At 39.4% G+C, this 6000-nt stretch overlaps 1 protein-coding gene across 3 annotated transcripts in view; it reads left to right on the top strand.

The window, feature by feature from the left end:
• Positions 1 to 1353: 1353 nt before the first annotated feature.
• Positions 1354 to 6000, top strand: part of rhobtb4 (Rho related BTB domain containing 4) — a 38032-nt gene continuing 33385 nt past the window's right edge. Inside the window, exons 1-2 of one of the 3 annotated variants that reach the window (XM_047818233.1) lie at positions 1354 to 1550; positions 1826 to 2166. The gene's annotated coding sequence lies outside the window, so the exon portion shown is untranslated. Of the gene's footprint in view, positions 1551 to 1820; positions 2167 to 2629; positions 2783 to 6000 lie in introns of those variants that run through there. The other 2 variants (XM_047818232.1, XM_047818234.1) reach the window with 2 other exon arrangements.

Raw genomic sequence — 6000 nt, 5'->3', positions numbered from 1 at the left:
GGATGTGTGGCTATACAAAATCTTAACCACCATTTTTTAAGGGGAAAAAAAAGAGATTATTGCTTGGTTCAGAATATCTTATATGACATGATCACTGAGGAGCTGCAGGTAAATCATATCGAGGTCCTTTATTTACCCCCTCTGATTTTTTTTTTTTTTTATGTCTGAATTTGTGAAATCTTTGTGAGTATTTGAACTGGAAGATATCTACAGCCTTGAACTTGATAAAGAAGGTGTGACGGAACAAGCTCTGGCATTGTTGATACTGTCATTATTTTGAAATGAGGAATCAAACTCCATACTGTCTTCGAGTGTATTCTTATGTAAGATTCCCTAGTTGCACAACAGAAAATTGCTTCCCAAATCGTCCAGCAATTTTGTTCTGGGTGTTCTGATTATGTCAAAACCAATGATTTTTTTCCCCATTTCAATCAGTCATAGTAGCCAATCAATGGTATTTGTGAGCTCATGTGTGTATAAGTTTTTTCTCTGAGTGTATTATTCTGCCCTGTGATGTAGCATGAGCAGCAGTTTAAAAAATGCCATTGTATTTGTTTATATATCTTGGAGGAAGCACATGACAGCCTTATTAGTTTGTTTTGTGGTCCACTATATGTGTGTATTGAGATAACAATGTGATGTCAGTCTGTTTCACAACTTGACAATTACTCTACATGCATAAATCCAGTTTTCTGTCACTCAAATGGTTTTCCAGGTGCTGTCCAACAACAAGGTCAGTCATGTTAGGTAGCAATATGACAAATGAACCAATAGAGCCACTGTAGACTAGTATTGTGTCAGTGACTGGAACGATGATATGAAATTGTAGCATCGTAAAAAACAACAACAACAAAAAACAAACAAACAAAAAACTTATTTAATAACACTATTCAATGTTAGACCTTATTCACCTTTAAACTATGGTGATGAAGTCATGGTGTAAAGAAAGATAATCAAATCCCAAGAAGATTTCCAGAAAGATAATCAAGTCCCCTTTTGAGTCCAGCTGTATTTTGGACACGAAAAGGCCATTTGCAGTTAGTTTTCTTTTAGGTCAAATTGTAATCAGTATGTTCCATTTAAAAAGAATTATATCTGAAAACAGCCCTAATGGGAAAAGTGGTTCATCACAGACCCAGTGGTGATCTAGATCAAATGTACATTTGTAATTATGGCATGCTTACTGCATCCCCCATGTTACATGCTGGCTTTGTCTGTTGTGCGCTCTCTCTCTCTCTCTCTCTCTCTCTCTCTCTCTCTCTCTCTCTCTCTCTCTCTCTCTCTCTCTCTCTCTCTCTCTGTTTGTTTTGTTAGTTTTTTGGGGGGCAGATTTCCTGCTGCACGAGCACGCAACAGTCACCGTGCGATCTGGAGGAGCTGCAGTAACACCGCTGCTCGATTCTTTATGAATGAGTGGGTGTGTCAGAGGGTCGCAACCGCGTCCGACGTCACAGCGCTGTCTGATATCCGCTGACGTGTTCGAGCGAAGCGTTGACATGAGCGCGAGAGGCTCGAGACAGCATCCCAGACGCGGAGCTGCACGCGACACGGTGAGTGTAAAGGCGGCTGTCCGAACCTTACATACTGCCTCTCTATAGGCCTGTAGTAAGATAATGAGTAATGCAAACTGTTAAAAGTTAGGAAAAATTCTAAATAGTAACTTGCATTTAAACAGCACATCATTCACGGATACAATGGAAAGAACTATTTTTAGATTGTAAATTAGTTCCAATATAAGAACTTAAATTCTGATCACAATTCAGTTGTCTGTGCATGCAAGAAAGTTTGGGGTACTAACTTTATAAAATCTGTTTTAAAAGCACAGAAACAACAACTCCAGGGTGGCCGAGGCAGCTCGCATCAGCACCAGAGACCACAACACAACGCAACGCAACGCAACACAACGCATCACAACGCAACGCAACACAACGCATCACAACGCAACACAACACAACGCATCACAACGCAACACAAGACGCTCTTTTTGTGCATCCGCTGTAACGTTGCATCGGGTTTTTTTTTTTTTAATTTTTTTTTTAGGATTTTCAGCAAGTTGCTTCTGACTCTAAAGAGTCTTAAATAAACTCCTCTCTTGGCTTGATGGAGAAATAGATCAAGCATCATAAGCATCATCAATTCCTCCAAACTGAGAGCTTTGCACTGAAGGTAAGTCTTTGGTGAGTTTTGCTTCAGGGTGAGAAAGAGAAAGAGAAAGAGAAAGACCGAATGTAGTTTGACTTCTTCCCAAGTTTGTATTCTAGTTGCCAGCGCGGATTCTCCTATTCGAGCGCACACGTGGATCCCTTGAATCACATAGATTTAAACCTTAGATCTAAAACTGTTTGAGGTTGTTATTGTGTTTTTGATTGAATTTATGCCAATGCACAAAGCGCGTTGTTTCTCAGTGGTTAAGGTATCTGTGCGCGTCCGTGCGTGCGTGCGTGTGTGTGTGGGTGTGTGTGGGTGTGACGCATAGATATAAGACTGTTGTTTTGTTTTGTTTTTAACTTTAGGACAGCCTATGTTTTAAATATGTGCCAAAGTAATTGGGATGTATTAGTTTGTCATGTTGTGGAAGTCAGAATCCAACAGGCGTGCCCTATTGCATATGCTGTGTAATGGTCTGGTAAAGTGTACCAACTGTGGGTGTGTTATCTGAGAGTAAAGAAGTTTAGCTCCTCAGTATCTACTGTCTGTTTCGTTGTTTGTCGACTGATACACTGCAGAACATCCAACCTGGGACTTGTATTCAGTTTGGACTGTGACTCTAAGAGCAATTTAAGTAAGTTTATCAGCCTTTCCTGGATTCAACTTAGATACGATTTTACTTGTTAAATTACATTAGAGGTGCACATTAGGGTTTCACTGTTTATATTCTGTTGGTGGCAAATTCTTCAAGCTTGGGCAGATTTGTACACTCTCTAAAGTTAGGCTATAGGCTATTTTTCTTTTTGGGTAACTAACACAGCTGCATAAACACTATTCTGGGCCCAGTTTCCGCTTGATTTTTCTTCACTGCCCTTTTTTTTTCCAATCATACATTTCTGAGTATTGTATTAAAATGCTTTTTAGTATTTATCATAGAAAATTTTATTTATAATAGAAATTATTTTTTGGTGTTTATTGACGTATCTAAAATTAATCACACTGAGTGTTCCTGGCCAGAGGTCTATCCTGTCAGTTCACGAGCAAGCTTCAATGGATGAGAAAGCTTCTTTGCCTCGGTGAGGCAGTACTTTCCTTGTGTGCTTCCTGCCACCTCCATTGTGTCTCCTTTTTTCAGTGACATTGTTGTTGGTGACTTGAGCTTTCTAGAGAGCTCACGCTCCTAACATTCCAGGCTTCTCAAGCACAGAAGAGCTGGCCAGCTCAGCACAGCTGGGAACCTTATAAGACTCTGGGGCTCTGGGTATTGAGCAATATCTCTCTCCCCTTAAACTTCATACCGCTCTTACGGAAGTGGGGGTTGGGTGACCGATATCTGCATTCCAGTCTGCCTAACAGGGCAACATGCCATCTAAATCAAGGCAATTCCCATTTGGCTTAAAAAACCTACACAGACATGCAAGGTGGTGTAGAAATATGCTTAGAAACACCTGGAAGTATGCATTCTGTAAGCTGCCATTCTGCCTTGCAACATGTGTTGCATGTTCATCTGCACACAGTAATAAATGAACGATCCCATCACCCCCACCCCTCCATCCTAAAAAAAACAAAACAAAAAACAACAACAAAAAAAGCGCATGATATTCATCTGCACCAGAGCAAGGCAATTAAAAGAGAAAAACAATGTCCAATGTTTTTTTTTCTCTTGGCTGCACCCAAAGTTGTTTTTGAAAGAAAGACGAGTTCATGTGCAAAGAACTGGTGCCAGGGCACCATGGGTAATAGAGTGACATAAGAGCGATAAAGAGATAGTAGGAAAGGAAGAGAGGAATGGAAAGAGGAATAAATTCTGAGTGCTGATCCTGTTGAGGATGGGATAGGGTTGTTTGCTGGAATTAAACTCTAAAAGAAAGAGAAATTGAACAACAATCAACTTTAAAGACAGAGTTGCAAAAAAAAAAACAAGTCGGGTGATTTTTAAGAAGTCATGTTTAAAAGAAGCACAAGTACAAAAAGAACTAGAAAGGAGCACAGATAGGAGAAACAGATGTTAGAACTGATTGTTAGCACCGCATCCAGGTAGCGCTCACTATCAGTTCTAACATCTGTTTCTTCTATCTGTTTCTTTTTGTCCTTGTGCTTCTTTTAAACATGACTTCTTAAAAATCACCCAACTTGTTTTTTGCAACTCTGTCTTTAAAGATTATTGTTGTTTAATTTCTCCTTTTTTTTTTAGAGTTTAATTCCAGCAAACAACCCTATCCCATCCTCGACAGGATCAGCACTCAGAATCTATTCCACAAACACAAGGGCACTGCATTGTGGTGTGTTTATGAACTACAGTACTGTTGTATTTGACCTTTCATCGAGGGATACACAGTTTACAATTGATTTCCATCGTTGATCGCACACACCTGAACCAGTTAATCAGGTCATTAGCTTTAAAGAAGCAAGCTTGTCAGCTCCAGCGAGTGTTCAATGTTTGCTTTACGTTCCCAGGCAAATTTGCTTGATTGGATGCCAACACTACTCAGTACCATTTTGGAGATATAAAAATAATACTGTAACACTTTACCACATTGTGACAACAATAAGAAAAGGCAAGGTGAATTAATATTTGAATCAAAAAGATGGAAGTAATCGACTTTCTGCACAAACACAGTGATCACTGCACTCCCTGTAATCCCTAAACACAGAAAACTAATTAGTTAGCTAGTCATATTCTCACTATGTAAGTGTGTGTATGTATGGTCTTTCCTCTGTATGCTCTGGCTGCACCCTGACCAGTAAAAAGCGATTATTGAAACCCTTATCTCAGTGTTTGGAACTGATGAATCATGAATCAACTGATGAATAATGACTCATCAATTCCAATAATTGAGATACAAGTTTGAACATAAGCATTATCTATTCGCTCACTCACTCACTCTCATCTCACCCACTCACTCACACATGGGAAAGACAATGAATGGACTCTGTAGCAAAAAATGCTGCACAACTTTTTATGAAAACCTCTGGGTATCATTGTCCAAGTCCAGATGTTCTACTTACTCCTACTTCTACTTCTCATACATATGGGGAGATGATACTGACCCAGAAACACAGCATGGAAGGGCAGCTTGCGAGACACTTTCAGGGAGTAGACAGAGATCAAGTATCCAGAGATCAAGTTTTGGGCTTACAGAGCTTATGTAAAGTCAGTGGGAGTGAGAGGGATCAGATCCAAAAGCAACACTAGGAGTGAAGACAACATCTTCAATGAAGGGCCACAAAATCATTCTCTGTTGTGATTTTGGTAAAACAATGCTTGTGTCGTTGTTGCATCTCAAGACGTTGAAGTTGAGTGCATAATTTTTTGTCTGACTTTTAATAAGTTTTCATAAAGCTGTCTTGAGGTGTTGGACTCATTAAAACAGAATTAAGCAGCCCCATTAACACCTTGTATGTATTCATACAGTATGAGTGTGGGGGGTGGGGTTGTGGAGTGCAGAACATTACAAGTAGCAAAACGCATAAATATATTTTTTGGCCTTTTCTTTCTATACTTGAATCCCGGATGTTTTGTTCTATCAGTTATGCTGCCTACAGTAAGTGAGAGACAGTAACTACGTTAACATCTTGCTCAACGATTAAACTTAGTTTGCCAATCACATGTGTATGGTACAAAAACACATTTGTTTTCTTGCTGTCTGCTGTCTGCAATGCAAGACACCCATAGAGTCGTCATTCAAACAGTGTTAGACGATTGTAATGGAATTAAAATGCAACTGAATAGACATGTCTTTTCTGAAACTGCATAATACAGACCTCATTTGTCTGCAAAACAAAATGCACAGATACAGTATGATTATACTTGCAAACCCTGATCCACAGGTTATGTTTTGCTTGATCAAT

Source organism: Tachysurus fulvidraco, chromosome 9 (assembly GCF_022655615.1).
Source record: "Tachysurus fulvidraco isolate hzauxx_2018 chromosome 9, HZAU_PFXX_2.0, whole genome shotgun sequence".
In the NCBI taxonomy this organism is placed as follows: domain Eukaryota; kingdom Metazoa; phylum Chordata; class Actinopteri; order Siluriformes; family Bagridae; genus Tachysurus; species Tachysurus fulvidraco.
The sequence above is the reverse complement of the archived record's forward strand: the minus strand, read 5'-3'. Positions and strand labels throughout refer to the sequence as shown.